The sequence below is a fragment of the Rhinopithecus bieti genome, unplaced genomic scaffold (genome assembly GCF_001698545.2).
Source record: "Rhinopithecus bieti isolate Rb0 unplaced genomic scaffold, ASM169854v2 scaffold_12077, whole genome shotgun sequence".
NCBI lineage: Eukaryota > Metazoa > Chordata > Mammalia > Primates > Cercopithecidae > Rhinopithecus > Rhinopithecus bieti.
The window spans coordinates 1,010,455-1,031,119 of NW_016807340.1; the positions used below are offsets into that span (position 1 = coordinate 1,010,455).

At 38.6% G+C, this 20,665-nt stretch overlaps 1 pseudogene; it reads right to left on the reverse strand.

Annotated features, from left to right (window-relative positions):
* Nucleotides 1-13,400: 13,400 nt before the first annotated feature.
* LOC108535368 (tubulin beta chain-like) lies at nt 13,401-14,217 on the reverse strand (annotated as a pseudogene).
* Between the last annotated feature and the right edge of the window lie 6,448 nt (nt 14,218-20,665).

A 20,665-nucleotide genomic window follows, 5' to 3' on the forward strand; every position in this document is an offset into this window, starting at 1 on the left:
GGTTCTTCTCCTAAAACCTTAACATTCCCTGGCCTTAGAATATATTATAATCCTAAATTTAAGAGGATGATCTATATTGTTATACTGTCATCTTCATTTCCCTCTTATGCACTTGTTGAGATTAGGACCCTTATCTAATTGTTCCTCAGTCTTTTTAACCTGAAGTTTCCAGGTATTTTTAAAAAATAATTTTAACTTTTATTTTAGATTCAGAGGGTATATGTGCAAATTTGTTACATGGTCATATTGTGTGATGCTACGGTTTGGGATATGATTGAATTTGTCACTCAAGAAGAGAGCATAGTACCCAATAGTTTATTTTGCAACCCTTGCCCCTGCCCTTCCTCCCCACCTCTAGTAGTCCCCAGTGTCTATTGTTCCCATCTTTATGTCCATGAGTACCCATTGTTCAGCTCCCACTTGTAAGTTAGAACATGCAGTATTTGCTTTCTGTTTCTGCATTAATTTGCTTAGGATAATGGCCTCCATTTGCATCCATATTGCTGCAAAGGACATGATTTCATTCTTTTTAAGGCTGCATAACTTTCCATGGTGTATATGTACCACATTGTCCTCATCTAATCAACTGCTGATGGACATCTAGTTTGATTTCGTGTCTTTGCTATTGTGAATACTGCTGCAATGACATATGAGTGCATAGTGTCTTTTTGGTAGAATGATTTATTTTCTTTGGGACATATACCTAGTAATGAGATTTCTGGGTTGAATGGTTGTTCAACTCTTAGTTCTTTGAAGAATCTTTAAACTGCTTTCCACAGTGACTGAACTAATTTACATTCCCACCAATAGTGAATAAGCATTCCCTTTACTCCACAGCCTCACTAGTGTCTGCTGTTTTTTGACTTTTTAATAATAAGCATTTCGACTGGTGTGCGATGGTATATCTCATTATGGTTTTGGTTTGCATTTCTCTGATGATCAGTGATGGTGAGCATTTTTCTCATATGTTTGTTGGCAGCTTTGATGTCTTCGGTTGAGAAGTATCTGTGCATGTCCTTGTCCACTTTTTAATAGGACTGTTTGTTTTTTGCTTGTTGAATTGTTTAAGATGCTTACAGATTCTGGATACTAGACCTTTGTCAGATGCATAGTTTGTGAATATTTTGTCCCATGCTGTAGGTTGTCTATTTACTCTGTTGATAGGTTTAATTTAATTTAATTTATTTATGCTGTGCAGAAGCTCTTTGGTTTAATTAGGCTCCACTTGTCAATTTTTGTTTTTGTCACAATTGCTTTTGAGGACTTAGCCAAAAAATCTTTCTCAATGCCAATGTCCAGAATAGTGTTCGCTAAGTTTTCTCCTAGGATTTTTACAGTTTGAGGTCTTACATTTAAATCTTTAATACATTTTCAGTTAATTTTCATATATGATGAAAGATATACAGTTTCATTGTTCTGCATATGGCTCTCCAGTTTTCCCAGCATCCAGGTGTTTTTCAAAATAATAATCTCATTTTTCACCTTAGGAGACTCAAACAGGTAAATGGGATTATATATATTCTTATAGTTCTTTGGTAAACAACAATGTAATCACTGTGCAGTCTCTTTCCTGGACCAGTGGTATATTGAATTCATTTTTAAATTGACTCTTATAACAATGCAAACAATATAACTTTGTCAATTAAACATAGACACATATTTGAAGAAGATGAAAACAATAAAACTAGCAAAACCAATTTGAGAATTCAATTAAAGTCTCTAGTATAGGTTAAATACCTACTGTGCACCAAGAGAAACACAAAGAACCAGCATGGTCCCTACTCTAGAGGAATTTATGAACTCTATAGAGAAAAAACATATTCATGTATAAACCACCATACAAAGGGAGCAGAAAATTTTTTTCATGATGCCTACTTTTAAGCCAACCATTATAAAATTGGAGTAAATACTAATAGTTAACTTTCCTTCTTTTATTTATCCTCATTTCATTTCCACTACATCAGGTCAGGTCCTCGGTTCCTCACAGTGATACTCATTACCTCTCAGTTGGACAAATCTTCTAGTTCGCATTTTATCTTCCAATTCGTACTCTACACTATTGCCAGATTGCTTTTTCTAAAACTTTGTTTTTATCATAGAATTCTCTGCTGAAAGTGCTGCTTCAGTTTTACCTTATCACTTATTATGATGTCAAATTTTATTGCCTATCTTGGCATTTAGGATTCTCTACGGCCTCATGACAATGTACTTTTCTAGTGTGTTTCCAGCTCCTCCCTTGTGTGAATCAGATGCTCCAGATACATACCATATGCTCACAGCTTCCTCCTCATCCTTCAAGACCCAACAATCCAAAGTCAGCACCATTCTGTCTCCCAACATCATATTATTTTATACTTTTCTGCCTGAGCAACTTAATTTCCTTTTGTCTGGAAAGCCCTACCCTGCCATCTCCTCATAGCTAACTTCTATTCACCTTTCATTAAGCAGTTCAGGTGTCATCTTCTGACAAATCCTCCCTCCAGCATCTATGCATGGGCAATGTGCTCTTACTGTGTGCCCTCATAACACTGTGCTGCTGAACCTACTACCTAGCGTGGAAACTATCTTTTATGGGCTCATCCTCCCCTACTAAATAACAGGAAATAACTTGCAAATAAAGACTTTATTTTATTCATTTTGATATCTTAGTATACAATAGTACTCAATGAGTGTGTCTTTTAAAAAATTTTCGTTTGTATAAATATAAGGGGTACAAGTGCAATTTTGTTACATGAATATATTGTATAGTGGTAAAGTCTCAGCTTTTAGTCTACCACCAGAATAATGTACATTGTGCCCATTATGCAAATTATCAAATGATTGTGTCTTTAACTGATCCAAAGTAAGAGCTTCTCCATGAAGTTCGTCCCAAGCCTGAACTTCCTTCACCAAGCTCCAATAACATTAACCTTACGCCTTTTTACCTAATATCCTTTTGATAATTTCTGTGTATTAACTCTTTTTATTGGAAGTAACTGGAAATCCAACTCAAACCAGCTTAAGCAAAAAATAGAATTTATTGGATAATCAATTTGGAAGTCTAAATTATAGAGGTGTCTTCAGGAATAACTGGTTTCAGGAACTCATCCAATGTCAGCAGGATCTGGCTCTTCTCTTTGACTTGGCCCTGCCTTCCTCTGGCAGCCCCTAAATGTACTGGCTCCATCATTTCCCATTCAAGTCCAGTGGAAAGCACATGCCTTCCTCCCCTCTTCCCTATTCCCCCTGCAAAAACTTGAGAATCAGTTCTGATTGGGCCATGTACTTGTCTGGCTCAATAAGGCAGAGATATAAAATATCACTCTCATTGCTGGTGAAAGATAATGTAGAGGATAATCTTAGAGTTTAAGTGAGTTTCATAATAACTTGAGAATATTGTAGATTAGCCACTGGTTATGACAGTGTTAGACTGGCTCCAGTCTTTCCTGCAGCCTTTCCTTCCCCCACTAAGGGTTTACTTAGCCTGCCCCTGGCCAAGCAAAGCAGAACTCTACGTTCCCACAGACCTAGCTCTTGAGAAAATACATGGAGTTGCATACGTATTTTCTAATGCTGGGCATAGGAATATGCCCAGTATTTTCTTCCCTACTGTAAGAACTAGATACCTCTGTTTACCTCCTCTTGGACTGAGTGAGAAAAGAGGAGTGATTACAATGTTTGAACGTCCTTAAAATGTAAGGGAAATATCAAGCTTAAGGAAGGAGTTATTCCCTTCTAATAGAGCCCTTCCCTGAACCATTCTCTGTGATCAGAAGATGGGTTGCTCTGCTCTGAGTTACATGGACACCCCCAAAGGTAATGTGGAGTTCACACCACCTGCATTCTGACTGACAAGAAGAACTTGCTTTTAAACAAAATCCACACGCAAATACCATGAGCAGGGGAAAATTGAGCCTACAGGCAGAAGCCACAAACTTCCACTGTACAATTTACACTGGTTATTTGTCAGGTCAGTACCCTCAGTTTTCTCATTTGTGAAATGGGAAGAATAAAAATATTTGCTCAGGTGTTATGAGGATTTGATGAGACAATGTGTGCAAATAGTAGTCCCATAAAAGCTTGGCGGAAATGGGCCCTTTGACACCAATTTATATACAACTATTATTTGTTGAGAAAAGTACAAAGAATACATTCTCACAATGCATTCTTTATATACAAAACCAAGGAGCTATCAGGCTGGGTATGCTAAGTGGACATTGCTTCCTAATTGCTTATAGATAAAGATGTGGATCGTTGGCTCTGCCTGTCCAGGACAAGGCTCAGCCAGGTTAGGGGACATGTCAGTGGGAGTTGACCGGATCTCTTGTATCCCAAACACAATCTTCTAAAATTCCAGCATAATTGCTTTGAGTGGTTATAAACATTGCCTTTAGAAAGCTATTTCACCTGAATTTGACATTGGGTATTCTCACAACATTCCTTTTAAGGCCCTAGTGCTTATTCCAGACATCATAAATAATAAAAATGTATAAACACGTGCTGGTATGGTTTGGATGTTTTGTACCTTCCAGATCTCATGTTGAAATGTGACCTTCAAATGTTGAGGGTGGGCCTAGTGGGAGGTGTTTGTTTGGGTTATGGGGGCAGATCCCTCATGCATGACTTGATACTGCCCTCAAGGTAATGAGTAAGTTCTCACTCTATTAGTTCACATGAGATCTGGTTGTTTAAAAAGGGTGGCACCTCCCTCCACTCTTGCTTTCTCTCTTGCTATATGATATGCTGGCTCCCCATTTGCCTTTTGCAATGACTGGAAGTTTCCTGAGGCCTCACCAAAAGCAGATGCTGGCACCATGTTTCTTGTATGGCCTGCAGAACCATGAGCCAAAATAAACTTTTTTTCCTTATAAATTACCCAGTCTCAGGTATTATTTTATAGCAATAGAAAATGGACTAACACACATGCCTATATGCTTTTAGAAAGCTGTGCAACCTGGAACTAGTATTAGATTTTCTGGTAAAATTTGTACTAAACTACTACTACTTAAACCATAGGTTCTAGGTAGTAATGACTAGGCATCCTATATGACCATCTGCATTTATGTAAGAACATGAAGGCAGTCCAAAGATGCAGAGTATCAGGAAGAGAGCTCTGGGATCAACATTCAGGAAGGGCCACATTATTATCTCAGCATTGCTTTCCCTGAAGGATGACCATAATGAAAGAGGAAGGTAATGCAGGACTCTGACCTCATCAGAGGTAATGTTGAATAAATGCCAATTACTACTCACAGCTCCTAAGAGGACCTAATGCTGGCTGCTATCTCATGCCAGTAGAAGCATAACTTGATTTAACCATCCAAGAGGGCAATTTTATAATGTATACCAAAAACTTTAAAATGTTCATATACTTGCGACAGAATTCCACCTCCAGGGATTTATCTTAAGGCTGCGTAGAGGCATTTTTTGTAGTATCACCCAACCTATGCCTCCTTTTTCTGGACCCGAGGGAAAGACTCTCATGTCAGTGAGCTTGGGGAGGAGAGAAAGCCACTAGGTACAAGGAAGGGAAGAGTTATCAGTGGACAGCACAATGAATTCAGGCTATGACACATCCTCTCTGCTTCAAACAAACAGCAATGCTAGACAAGTTTTATAAGAAGGTATGTGGAAGTACCTGGCCAACTCAAAACAAGGCAAACATTTCCATAGACCACAAATCAGACTTGAAAAATTATAGGAGGGAACACAGATGAAATCAAGAACCTGCCAGACTCCAGATCCCAATGTGGGCATCAAAGGCAAATAGGATTTTGGAGAAGATGCAGACCCCTGCCACTGCCCCGCCCCCTGAAACTGAAGAAAGCGCTTTTGTGAAATGTAAGGATCATCCCACATGGACAAAGCACTTGGGTGAGAAAGATGGGGTGGAAGAAGTGAGTATCATTTCTGGTGTTGATCAGTAAGGAATGACTGGGTGCATTTTCAAAGTAAGAAGTAGTTCGCTTCATCACAGACTAACACCTAGAATAAGAATGTATGTAAGAAAAGGAGGTATAAGCATAAGACACAGAACACATAAGAAAAAAAACCTAGTTGTGTTAGTTATGTGACCTTTAGCAGTTTCTTAGTTAGAAGGATTTGGAGATTGCTATCAGAACCTACTGTGTATCTGTTATTTATTTAATATAAATACGAATTTTAAATTGCATCTCTCTCTCATACACACAGATACAGGCTGAAAGTGAAAATGAGTGTCTTCTGAGGGAAGTGACAGAGATGGCAATTTCTGGTGATTTTACATCCGGTGTTTCCAGTTCCTCATGAGGCTAATTACCTAAGGTTGTGGGTTTTGTGTAATAACCCTGGATCCTTATATTAAGTTTCACTTTTTAACTTAAGTTCTTTTCTACTTATTTGAGTGATTTTTTGTTCTTTAAACAAAGGGAGCCTTGGCTAAGCCGAGAAATAATAGGCCTGGACCCAAATTTTATGTGTGAGGATGTTTGCTGAGGAACTATGTTTAACAGTGAAAAAGTGAAAGGAATGTAAACGCATCGTATGGGGAGGGTTAAGTCAGTGCTGGAGTGGTCATATGCTGCAATAGCATGCAGCTATTAAAAGTGTATTATAAAAGAAACATGAAAAGTTTGGGCAAATGTACATAAGGTTATTTAGGAGGGAGGGGGTCTTACGTTTTTAATTGTCATCTCTTCCTCTGAAGTCCTGCTGCGATTCTACTTTCTATTATGTTCTCACTTCTTGCCCTTTCCCTCAGTTTTCTTAAAACACAACTCATATCAACATTCACATATATGAGAATTCATTAAACATCCAGGGGTGTCACGGCAAGGGATTTGCATTATGGGATAGCAGGACACATGGCAAGCAATGTAAGACTAGATGCTAGACATTCTTGTTCTTGAATGTCTCTAGGGAATTCCCAACACTGAGAACTTCTTCCTGGCTTCTCTCTCACTTCTCTCTTTGGCTCTTTCATTTCCCAGAAAGTCTCAAAAAATCCTTTTACTTATTAGGCAAAACAATTTAATTTTGCCATTCTTCTGCTTACTATACTATGTCCTGGGGACAATCACTTCACTTCACAATGAAATAATTTATTAAGGAACAAAAGATAGTGCTCTTCTCTAAGAAAACTGCTATTTCAGTCTTTTAAATAACATCTCTTTGTTCTCTCTACTATATCTAACTCCTCTGCTGCCCCTTAAAACTGATAAAATGTATAATGTATAACCAAAATATGAAACTATGTTTATCTCTTAGTAGTGAATATCATTTTTCTTCTTTATTATTTTCTATTTTAAATTTTCTAGAGTGTACATGTAGCTTTTAAAATCAGAAAAGGTTATAAAATTATGATTCTGGTAGTGTATTAAACAGGGTAGGCTAACTGCTGAATAAAAGCTTCAAGATTTTTAGCAGCTTAATAACTAACATACAGTATTCTTTTTTTGCTCACACAATATTTCTACTAGGATATTGTTAGCTTCCTCCACGTGGTGACTCAGGAGCCCAGACTTTTTCTATCTGATGGCTCTGCCATTTACTAGGGTCTTGGATTCCTCTATTGGGTCTTCTGAATGTGGCTAGCAAACAAAGGAAGAAATAAATGGTACAAGATTGGGAGGAGTTATTTTTAGAAGCCAGGCCTTAAAGTGGCATATTTTACTTTTGTTTATTTGTGACTGGAAGATTAACTCTAGTTGTGTGGTCAGGAGGAAGAAAAAAATGAGGCTTAGTGGACAGATACACAGATCATAAGTTGGAGGGGAAATATCATGTGCTTTGGATACAATGGGCCTGGATTTAAATCTCAGCTCCTCTAGTAATATAATAGACAACCTGTTAGAATTCAAATAATCAACATTGAACAAACACTAATTGGGGATCTATTAGTTCTTGGCATTTTCTTACGTGCAGATAATGTAGAGACAAAAAATTCTCTACATGGGAGAAGAGCAACAGCCTAGTAGGGAAGTGCACAGTTCTCTCCTCTCTGAGTGGAAGGACATTGCAATGTGGTGGGGAAAGTGCAGCCGTAGATGTCTGTGTCGAGATACCCTGGGAGCACAGATATGTGAGTGATTAACCCAATGAGAGATGGAAAGAAGGACCCTGAAGAGCTTCTATGAGGAGATTTCTTATTAACTTGGACTTTAAGGACAAATAGGCACTCATCAGGAAAGTAGTGTTTGAGGGGGGCATTTCCTTTGAAATAAAATCATTGCCAAGTCGGCAAAGATGAAAAAGATCATGCTCAGAAAACTCTGAATAAAACAAAAATCACAGGAAAGCTGTAAACACAAGTCAGCCAGGTCTCAAATAATAAATACTCTGAAACATTCACCTTTGAGCAGATGAGTCATTTTTCCTCCAGGATCATGGGGATAATAAGCATTCAGGGAAGGAGGAAACACCGCCACAAATGTGGTCAAGGAAGACAGGGAAGAAGACATGTGCCCTTCCTGGATAAGTTACTATAGCTTTCTCTCATAAATTAATAATGTTGGGGCCTTGCCAATAAATGTCATTTTTTTTTAAAGTAACAAATTACTTAGGCTTTCTCTGGTATATGAAATGTAAATAGGACTATCTATACAGGCAAGAAAGAGGTTGGGGTGAGTTTGCAAGGTAAGCAGTGCAGGTGGGTGTACCTAAAAGCCTCACAAACTCTTTTCCATGTGAGTGATAGAAACATCCTGTTAATAAACACCAACTTTGAATGGTGCACATATAAAACAAGTGTGTGTGCATATATAGATATATATTTCAAATTCAAGTCAAGTTGAATTTCCATGGACTATATTCCATATGTGGTAATTCCATACTTAAAACTTTTTGAGAAGCCACCATACTCGATACTTGGATTTAAGCATCAGGTTAGATTGGGCATGGTGACTCATGCCTGTAATCCCAGCATTATGGGAGACTGAGGCTTGTGGATTGCTTGAGCCCAGGAGTTTGAGACCATCCTGGGCAACATGGTGAAACCCTGTCTCTACAAAAAATATAAAAATTAGCTGGGCAAGGTGGCACTTGCCTGTAGTCCCAGCTAGTTGGGAGACTGAAGTGGGAGGATCCCTTGAGCCCAGGAGGTGGAGGTTGCAGTGAGCTGAGATTGTGCCACTGCACTCCAGACTGGGTAACAGGGAGAGATCCTGTCTCAAAAAAACAAAACAAAACAAAACAAAAACAAAACAAAACACCAGCTGAGCTGGTGAATGCTGCCTGATTTTAATCTTCAAAAGAGGATTCTTCTTTGACATGGGCTGAGTCCCAAGGCAAGTTGAAGTTAGTACCTTTGTTAGTAGGTTAGTAATGTATAGCTACCACTAGAAAAGGTTTTTCTGATCTTATTTTGATGTAAGCCTTACCATAATGTGTCTTTCTAGACAAATCCATGCATACGTCATAATTATAAACCACGTTCTTTGGCTTATATGGTGACTATGAAAAATACTAACAGCTCCTGCTTCATTTGCTTCCTCCTTAGCTATGCATCTTCTTGTTTTATTAACCACCTACCAACTCCTTAATTCCCTAAACATTTACAACCTGAATATTTTGCTGAGGTACCTCTCCTTTTTTAATAGTAAGCCTTATTGCTAAATGCCATTAGGAAATTTAGCAAATATTGGTACTCTGAATATGAGAACTTACACAATTACTTATAAGGACTTAAAAAAGGACTCTGTCTTTTTTCCTTAGTGACATTACTTTTATAAAACATAATTGAATACTTTGTTGAAAGTCCAGCTACATATGTTCAGCCTAATGTTTTCCTTTAGGTTTACATAATTATCAGTTTAGAGCATCTTTCCACATGGTGAAGTCTCTAGAAATAGGAATCCCAGATGAAACCTACCTCAGTAATTTATCTTGTTAAACTCCATTGAAAATTTTTAAGCAAGTTATTTTTTTTCATCCTTTACTTTAGACAAAGCCAAAGCAGAGAGTTTGATGAAAGATACGTTATAAAAAATAGAAGATTATTAGAAAATACACATTTTAAAACCGCTGTGGAAAAGATATAACTGTATCTTCTGGGAAAAAAACAAATGGAAAATCCATGAAAAAATTGATTATTAATAGAGTGTCAAAATTCCCCATTAGAAATGGACACTCTGTCATCATTTTTCACAACATATTCCTCATCTTTTCACCAGAGAAATAAATGGTATCCAAGTTCTAGTTTCCATGTGTAATTGGAATTGGGCTGGCTGTGTTTCCTCATGGTAAAGGAAACCTTTTCTGTGGCATCTTAAAGTAGTTATATCTAGGTATGTTGGTCGCTATGCATGTATGAGCTAGTGCATAGTTAAAAGCAAGTCCGTAGGCCAAATTAACATTTGTTAAGTAGATGCTCAATAGATACAAATAATTTCAAAATATTTCTTGAGAAAAAATACAGTTTTCAAAGTTTTCTTCGGAAATAGTTCATTAATTGCATTAATGGGCAATATTCTGAAAAGTAGATGGTTTCAGAAGAACCTTCAAATAATCTAGGTCCCACAATGTGTAAGAGGTTAAGCATGGCAGACAAACTGGGAGTTGGCTTCCCAATCCTTAAGCCAATGTCTTTTTTTTTTTCACTGTGCATGCTTTTTGCCTTTTAGTATTACTAATATGAAGACAAAATTAGGTGTTTCATTTTGCTGAAAGACTCATATTTGTTTTTCTGAATATGTCTTACTCCATTCCTGCTGCTATAACAAAATACCTTAGATAAGGTAATTTTTAAACAACAGAATTTATTGCTCACAGTTCTGGAGACTGGGAAATTCATGATCAAGGTAGTGGTAGATTTGGTATCTGGTGAGAGCTCATTCTCTGTTTCATTAGTGGCACTTTATTGCTGTATCCTCACATGGCAGAAGGGCAAGGCAGCTCCCTTCAACCTCTTTCATAAAAGTACTAATTTTATTCATGAAGGCAAAGCCCTCATGACTTAATCACCTCCTAAATGCTGTACCTCCTAATCACCTCCTAAAGGCTGTACTATCACATTGGGAGTTAATTTCCAACATACGAATTTTAAGGGACACCCACATGCATACCAGAGCAATGGATGAACTATGATATACTTTTAGAAGAGGATTTAAGAGATACAATCAATGAACATATTCATTCATTTATAAATATTTTTCAAACACCAAATATATTCTAGGATCTGTGTAATACACTGAAGGTAAAATGCTGTTCTAAAAGAATATAGTGCCTGCTCTCTGAAAGCTTAAAGAGTAATGGGAATAAAAGTTAATAAATGAATCATGTTAACATATGTGTAATTAAAATTAGAACAATTCTCTGAACAGTTCATTGCAAGTGTTTGACAATGGAAGTTGATCAGGCTTGGGCAGTCAGGCTAATTTCCTCAAGGTTTGATACGTGCCCTGATATCCAAAAGAAGAGTTGGATTTAACTAGGTGAAGAGAAGTAGCATGAGGGTGAGGTAGGAAAAATAAGACGTGAAATGTAAGCCCTGCATGTGTTAGAGAAACTGGTCAGGTATTGTGGGATCAGAAGGTGTCTTTTATTGCATTGTTTTAAGGTGAACAAAGTTGAGCATGCTTATAATATGAAAAACAGACCCAGTAAGGGGAAGAGGTTGAACACACAGGAGAGGGGAGTTGGGGAAGCTCTCGAAGGAGAGGGAAGGGGAAGTTGTAGGAGGCCTGAGATGATGAGAAAAGTAGAGAATCAATGGGGAAGAGACATACCTCTTACTCTGAGCATGGACGAGAAAAAAAAAAGATGGTTGAGACTTCACTAAGTATTCAGTGGTATCTAAGGCAAGACCATCTGCTGAGAAGGAGGAGATCAGGGTTAGATTGGGAGCTTACAGTGAATGGTAAGTGAGTATATAAGAAAGAAGGACAAAGACCAATTAAAAAATTGAGAAATTGTTTATTAGTGACTATGAAATCAAACACATGCTCTAGAGAATTAAACTTGTTAGAGGGAAATGATATGCCAAGTGGTAAACCGTAGTGTCCCGGTTGGCAGGGAAGGACTTGAGATCAGGAAGGATCAATGGATGAGTCAAGGGCTGGCAAGGTAAGAACTTGTCAGAGAGTAGTATTTTGGGGTTAATGTTAGAGTTGAAGACAAGGTTCAAAGCAGGGCGATGGGAGGGATTTACTAAAGTGTATTGAATCCACTGGAATTGACGAGGTTAGACAGTTACTGAAGCATACTGAAACCTCTGGAATTGAGGACTCCAGAGCTCTTTGAAGGTAGAACTTTTTTAAAGAACTTTTTTATTTTTTTCACAAAAAGATAAAGTAACATAAAGGCTGAGAACCACATAGTTGTACAATAATTAGATTATGCATTAATAATAGTTCTTCAAAATAGCAGATGGCAAAAACTTCCCTTTCATTGTTATTTGTTTTCTTATATTGAAATAGCCAAATGAAACAACTTGTGGATTGTGTGTTACATCCATGTATTAAAATTTAAACTATTAACATCATGGGAGGGAATGATGGAATAATAAACAGACTGTGAAATAAAATTGAATGTTTGCACAGTGATTTATGCCACATAAAACTAATATATTTGTTATTTTTCTAGAATCCTTATTGCTATAACCTGAGCCAGTGACCAAAACACACTGCAGCATGAAATATGCTTAATGAAACTGTGATAATCTCAATGTTGACATCAACAAAACATTAAATTCAAATAATATAATTATGAATCAGGAACATAGTAAAATACGTTCGGTATAAAATGTGCTAACATAATGCCTTTGAAAGAAGAAAGAGGAGGTAAAGTCCAGGGTGATATAATCTAACAGAATATTCAGTGTAATGTACTTAGATGAAAAGAGGAGGGAAACAACGGAAGAAAATAGTTATCTCTTCTCCTTACCAGTCTGTGTTCTGGGGAAAAAAAGCTGAGGCTCCTCATTAAGTTGTAACCCGACTGGTTTACTATTCTTTTATTTGGTGATCATCAGAAGATTTTGGCCAATATAAGTTGATAACTTCCCATAATAAAATATACGATATTTCCTTTTTTTCTTCATTGGACACTTAAAAAAACGTGTATTTATAATAGTTTTCTTTTCTACCAAATCCAGTTAAAAGCAAAGAGCAGTAATCATACCTGAATGAACACAAATGTACTTGCGAGTTGCTTTCCCTGTGGCAACACTGTTGCTTGGGAAGGTGTCAATGCTTTTATTATCGTTGCTGTTATTTTATCTTACTAATGATTTAATCACCCTCTTCAAAAAGTGTGAATTTCTTAGAGGATTTGCTTTGCCTAACTACCGTGCTTGGTGATGCAAAACTTTCATAACTTAGATAACTTTTTCTTTTTTGCTATGAAAATGCTTTAATACAGGTGAACACACAGCAAGTGCACACACAGAAAGACATGGCTTTCATAGAACACACTGGGAGTAAATCAAGAATTCATGTCACTTCTATCTAACAGAAGGCTCTACTAGGCCACCTCCTCCAGGCCCACTCCTCAAACTCTCCCTCCTCCCGGTACTGTTGGTACTCGAACATCAGGTTGTTCCTGTTGCTCTTGGCCTCAGTAGATTCCATCTCATCCATGTCCTCACCGAATCACCAGGGCAAGAAGGCCTTGTGCCTGAACATGGCAGTGAACTGCTTTGAAATGCATCTGAACAGCTCCTGGATGGCCATGTTGTTGCCAGTGAAGGCAGCAGACATTTTTAGCCCTGGGGGTGGGATGTCACAGAAAGCTGTTTTCACATTGTGGGGGATCCAGTCAGCAAGGTAGCTGTTGTTCTAGTTTTGGCTGTTAAGCATTTGCTCATCCACCTCCCTCCAGGACATGTGGCCCCTGAAAATGGCAGCTGCCATTAGGTAGCAGCTTTGCAGGGGTTGCACAGGCAGTCAGCATACTCTTGGCATCAAACGTCTGCTAGGTGAGCTCAACCACCATCAAGACCCGGTACTGCTGGCTGCCCCAGCTGGTCAGCAGGATAAAGCCAGGCATGAAGTGCAGGCGGGTAAATGGGACCATGTTTATGGCCAGTTTCCCAAGGTCAGCCTTCAGCTGGCCTGGGAAGTGCAGGCAGGTGGTGACCCCACTCATGGTGGCAGACACCAGGTGGTTCAGGTCACCATAGTTGAGTGTGGGCAACTTTAGGGGTCTGAAGCAGATGTCATAGAGAGCTTCATTATCAACGCAAAAGGTCTCACTTGTGTTTTCTATGAGCTGGTGGACTGAGAAAGTGGCGTTGTAGGGCTCCACCACTGTGTCAGACACCATATATATGAAGAAACTGCCAGCCACCTTTATGCTAGGTGCACAGAATAAATCAAATCAACTTTTCTTCTTCAGAGAAGAGTCACTTGAGGGCCCCCCTAGGTTCTGAAACATATGGTAAGTAGGTCCCCATGAACCTGGAGGAAGGGTGTAACAAAATTTTTGTCGCTTCAAAGTTTCTTCTCTTCAGATCTCACTGTCTGCTGACAGGGCCAGCCTTAGGGTGTGAGAACAGTGCAGTCACACAGGATCCCCAGCTCAGAAGGGCCCCATAATGGGGCTTAATGCTCAGCATTTTCTGTCATGACATTCCTTGTAGTTTTATTTTAGAATCTGTATTTTCGTAAGTGAAGTCCGATGGAACAATGGAGCATGAGCCAGGTACATGGAGCCTCAGCTCCCTCCTGATCGCCCCTCCTCCCACTTCCCCAGGATGGGTTCATGGCTGCCTGCTTCCTATGCCCTCACACCCTGGCCTCACCCTGCCTCTTCCTCTCTGCTTGCACCCCATTAACTGATGTGCCTTCTGCTTGAGGTGGTCACCTCAAGCGTGTTGGGGCTGAGATGGGCAGCATTCTGCCATTGCCTTTTTCTCTAATGGGAGCTTGAGCACAGATATGGGAGGTTCAGGGTCGATGTGTGCCCCACAGCATCTCCGGGCAGGGCAAGGTGGTGGCTGTCTCTGCCCCAGGCTGGCAACTCCACGGTACATTTGGTGAGTGAGTTGGCAGGAAAGTCTTTGGCCCACCTCATCCAGACACTGAATGCATGGCATGGAGGTTCCTGTTCCACGGTGGTTGCCTATCCACTATGGATTGGGACAGTGGGGCCATGGAACTGTGGGAAAAGGAGAATGACCTTTCTGCCCTGAGCAGGGCACAGACTGTTAGTTTGGTGGATGCAGAGAGGTCGTGGGCTACATGTAGGGTCACAGGCAGGGCCCCTGGGTACCTGTGAAGGTCTGTACTTGCCCTGCAAGTATTCCCATGCCTGAGGGAGCACAACTTTAAATAGCAAATAAAAATCACCATGACACAAGAAGAGAGAGACACACTGTGGAAGAAAGGAAAAAATGTAATATTGTAGTACTTTTACTGACACTCTTTTCCTGACTTTTGAACAAAAGGTTCTGAATTTCCATTTGCATTGGGCTTTGCAAATTATGTGGCTGGTCTTGTCTGCAGAGTTTGTCGCTGGGTGGATGGGGGTCAGTGAGTCTTTTCGGAGGAAAGGTCCTGGAGATTTCTCTGATGGACAAAAGTGTCCTTGACTCACATGTAGTGGCAGGTAAGGACCACAGACCTATATAGGAAAACCTGTGAGAAAAGGTGGACCCTGGATTTTTGCTCTTGGACAGCCATCAGGGCCTAGAACAGGCACCATACATTCAACTGGCTGTGGCAGGTAACAGCCAGCATCAGGGAATGTGGAGTGGAGGGCACTGCAGCGAAGTGCTTGCCTTGAGCAATCTGATATGGAGGGGGTGAGAGATGCTACCGAGATTCAGCTCCAGATGGTGTTGCTGTGCCAGATAGGAGCTCAGTATTGCAGTAAGAGAAACTGGAGATCCAGCTTGTTTGTGTGAAAAATTTTTATAAATTAAAAAAAAATTTTTAATGAGACAGTCTGGCTTTGTCACCCAGGCTGGGGTGCAGTGGTGTGATCTCGGCTCACTGCCACCTCTGCCTCCTGGGTTCAAGCGATTCTCCTGCCTCAGCCTCCGGAGTAGCTGGGATTACAGGCACAGGCCACCACGCCCAACTAAGTTTTTGTATTTTCAGTAGAGAGGAGGTTTCACCATGTTGACCAGGCTGTTCTCAAACTCCTGACCTCAAGTGATCTGCTCACCATGGCTTCCCAAAATACTGGGATTACAGGCATGAGCCACTGTGCCCGGCCTGTGTGAAAATTTTTATATGAAATTTCAAATGCAGTGTGGATAAACAAAACATATCAAGGAGACATATTTGAACCGGTGCCCCTTTGTTTGCAGGTCGTGAGCATAATGTATTACCAGGGCTGTATAAACCCGTCTAGACTCAGCCACCCTAGCCTGTTTTTCATGCTTTGAGAAGAAAACTGGACATCTGAGTAGGAGATTAAAGACCCCTAATTTACACTCAAGTGTGCAGTTATACAGAGTCTGGGTCTGGAAAGGATTTTGCTGGGGATAGACAAGCCACCGCCATCAGACTATGAATGTATATTAGGTTTCAACAACGACATCTAGTGGCAATGAAAGAAACAACAGCTGTGCTGAGCCAAGAAAGCTTTTCTACATCAGCCAGGCGTTTAGAGTGAGTAAGCCACTGGACTCAGAGTGGGAAAGGGTAGGTCTCAAGAGAGAGATAATGGATTTTCTATTAATACAGGCAAGTGGGGAAGAGAGTGATTCCATGGAAATATACAAGATATGATCAAACATGCATTCCAAGCCAGTTATATGGGCCATTCTAGTTACATTGCTACTGAATTGTTTTGATTGAATGCCACAGATGTTAAAATAGCAAACTTTCATTTAAGTTTTCCTCTTATTTATGGGAATTCAATAGGACTCTTTCAGGAAGGCTTAATATTAGTATCAATTTTTGGTAAATGTTTTATGACTTTATAGCCAGATATTGACTAGTAATAATATAATTTAATGTATCTTACACTTGATCTTAGCCAAAAGGCCAAGAAGTGATATATGTGTTCAATATATAATAAGCAATAAATAATTACTGAGTCTGGCACAGTTCTAGGCTAAGTATATGTATTGGGTGTCTTATTTGACATTTAAATTCATCATAATATTTCTTGTGTTTTAACTTGAGGCAATGCAAGGAAATAAAATTTGAAATTTCCCCTTATGTATTCGTGTGCTGTATAAATAATTATTGAGTATGCACCATGTACCAGATTAGATGCTGGGATATGATAGCAAGTAAGACGTTTATGCTTGCTCTTTTCATGGAGACTACAATCTAGTATGGTAAGTGGTATTATGCAAATCCTTCACACAAATAATTAACATCAATTGTGTTAAGCGCTATGAAGGAGAAGCATAAAGTGTTATGATACAATAATGTGAGAATATAACCTGCTCCCTGAGAAAGAGATATTTAAGCTGAGACTTGAAGGATGAATTGGAGATGTATGATAAAGAGCAAGGAATAGAGGCAGGGAGAAAAATATTTCAGACAGAGGAAGAGAGCATTTGATATTGAATACAGGGAACTGGAAGCAGGTTTGGGGGCCAAGGGTCAGCAATTGAAGGAGATAGTAATGAACAATGAGGCAGAAAAAGAAGTTGGGACTAAATCAAGTGAGGCCTTGAAGGTTGTATCTAGGATTTAGCTTCTTATTCCAAAAACAATGTGTGGACATTGAAGGATTTTAAGCAGTCAAGTGCCATAATCAGATATTAAAAAAACAAAAAACAAAAAACAAAACCCACTCTGGCTTCAGTGAGTAAAACAAATCATACCTACATGAGAAAATCAACACGAGAAGCATTGTTTGAACATATAGGACTTTCGGAATTAACTATAGAACTCGACGCTTCAGGAAGTAATGATCAAGTAAAATTACTGCTTCGTGTGTATTCTGGGATAAAATAAGAGGTCTATGTTGGGTGTTTCATTTTATCAGATGAAATTTCAATTTTTTTATCATGAAGGAGTCAAATGAGTAATTTCTTATCCTTTTTGCAGTGTTATTAACGTCAGAAGCTGACAGATTAAAAAATGATGTTCTACATGGACAAAGCCTGGCATATTTGTAACTTTTAATATGTAGCTATGTTAAACTGCATTAATAGCTAAGGAAATGAGTTTGGATTTAAAGGATACTTTTTTCTTGGATTGGGTTTTGGGTGGAAAAAAGGATTTTAGGTAAGAAGGATTTTTTTTTTTTTCCATTTACTGGGGAACCAGCCCCAATATTTCAACATAGGTTCTTTTGCATTTTCCTTAAGTGTCGGTCGGTCTGAGAAATAAACAGAAAGAGTACAAAGAGAGGAATTTTACAGCTGGGCCTCCGGGGTGGCATCACGTATTGGTAGGACTGTGATGACGACCATGAGCCACAAAACCAGCCCGTTTTTATTAGGGATTTTAAAAGGGGAGGGGGTGTATGAACATGGAGTAAGTCACACGGATCACATGCTTCAAAGGGCAATAAAGATCACAAGGCAAAGGCAAAATTAGAATTACTGATGAGGGTCTATGTCTCGCTGTGCACGTATTGTCTTGATAAACATCTTAACAGGAAACAGGGTTCGAGGGCAGAGAACTGGTCTGACTAGAATTTACCAGGCGGGAATTTCCCCATCCTAGTAAGCTTGAGGGTACTGCAGGAGACCAGGGTGTATTTCAGTCCTTATCTCAATAGCATAAGACAGACACTCCCAGAGCAGCTGTTCATAGACCTCCCCCAAGGAATGCATTCCTTCCCCAGGGTATTCCTTGCTGGGAAAATAATTCAGCAATATTTCTCCTACTCACACGTCCATTTATAGGCTCTCTGCAAGAAGAAAAATATGGCTGTATTCTGCATGACCCTGCAGGCAGTCAGACCTTATGGTTATCTTCCCTTGTTTCCTGAAAATCGCTGTTATTCTGTTCTTTTTAAATGTGCACTTATTTCATATTGTTCAAACACATATGTTTTACAATCAATTTACAGTAGTGATCCTGAGGTGACATACATTATCAGCTTACAAAGATAATGGGATTAAGAGATTAAATACAGCCATAAGAAATTATAAAAGTATTAATTTTGGAAACTGATGAATGTCCATGAAATCTTCACAATTTATGTTCAGGGATTGCAGTAAAGACAGGCATAAGAAATTATAAAAGAATTAATTTTGGGAACTGATAAATGTCCATAAAGTCTTCACAATTTATGTTCTTCTACCTCGGCTCCAGCTGGTCCCTCTGTTCGGGGTCCCTGACTTCCTGCAACACCCATTCATAGTGACATAATTTGGCTCTGTGTCCCCACCCAAATCTCATCTCGAATTGTAATCCCCATGTGTTGAGGGAGGGATCTGTAATCCCCACGTGTGGAGGGAGGGAGGTGATTGGATCATGGGGGTGGTTTCCCCCACGCTGTTCTCATGATAGTGAGTGAGTGCTTGTGAGATCTGATGGAAGTTCCTCCTTCGTTCTTCTTTCTCCTGTTGCCTTGTGAAGAAGGTGCTTGCTTCCCCTTCAGCTTCCGCCATGATTATAAGTTTCTGGAGACCTCCACAGCCATGTGGAACTGTGAGTCAATTAAACCTCTTTGCTTTATAAATTACCCAGTATCAGATATTTCTTTATAGCAGTGTGAAAATAGATTAATACACATAGATATGGTAGACTTTTTAGAGAAAGATTCATAGTATATGAAATAATAGATATTATTACCACTAGTTCTACTAGTACTGATCATGTGCTGAAATTTTATTGTCAACTCTCTCTGCACATCCAACCACACACAAACACATATTTATTTCATTTATTCCTTACAAAAACCCAATGCTGTATGTACTATTATTATGTTCTTTTTAAAGATAAGGAGACTGAAGCACAAATAAGTTAATTACCAAAAATCACATAGCTTATTGACAATGTAGCCAGAATATAAAACAATATTTGATTCTAGAATGACAGTTCATAACTATTACATTATATTGCCTTCCAAGATTGAAACTAAAATGTTCAATTATGGAAAAAATAATACATCTATCCAATAAACATATTACCAAAGTTATCCTTCTTCAGGAAAATTAAATAAGTATAGAGTAGTAATCCCAATTGTACAAACTTCAGAAATGTTTATTAGAGCTGTAATAGAATGCTTCCATTTTAAGAAGAATACCCTGTTATTAGGTATACTTTTTTGTAATTACTTTTCCAGAATATTTAATTTGATTTACAAGAAACTTTTATGAATGTACCCGTTACTTAATGTCAAGAAATGGTGAAATTAAGTAAAAGTTTTCCTCTTGACATTCCTTATTTTTGCTTTCTTTATTCTACTTTATTCTATTTTCCTTTTGGCACCTTTGAGTATTAAATAATAAAAGAAGAAAGAAGAGGAGAAGGAGGAGGAGAAAGAGAAGGGAAAGGAAAGAGGAAAGTGGGTGGGCAAAGAATACAAGTTGGATATACTGCAGATAATTTTTAAGTGTATATTTTTTCAAATAAAACTATCTGGTTCTCTGATTTTTTTTCACAGTCCACAAAACTGTTGATTTAGTTATAAATTAATTTGTCATTGTTTTACTTTTAGGGAAATGTATAATTACCTTTTATTATTTGTAAATTTTGAGGTTAGTGTTTCCCATTTGTATCCAATCCTTATTTCTCTGATTTTATTTCAATTTTGAACAATCCTTTTGGCAACAATACGTATCTTTTAAGATACCTATTTGAAATATAAGAATATGTTTATGATACCAACACATGTATGTAGTATA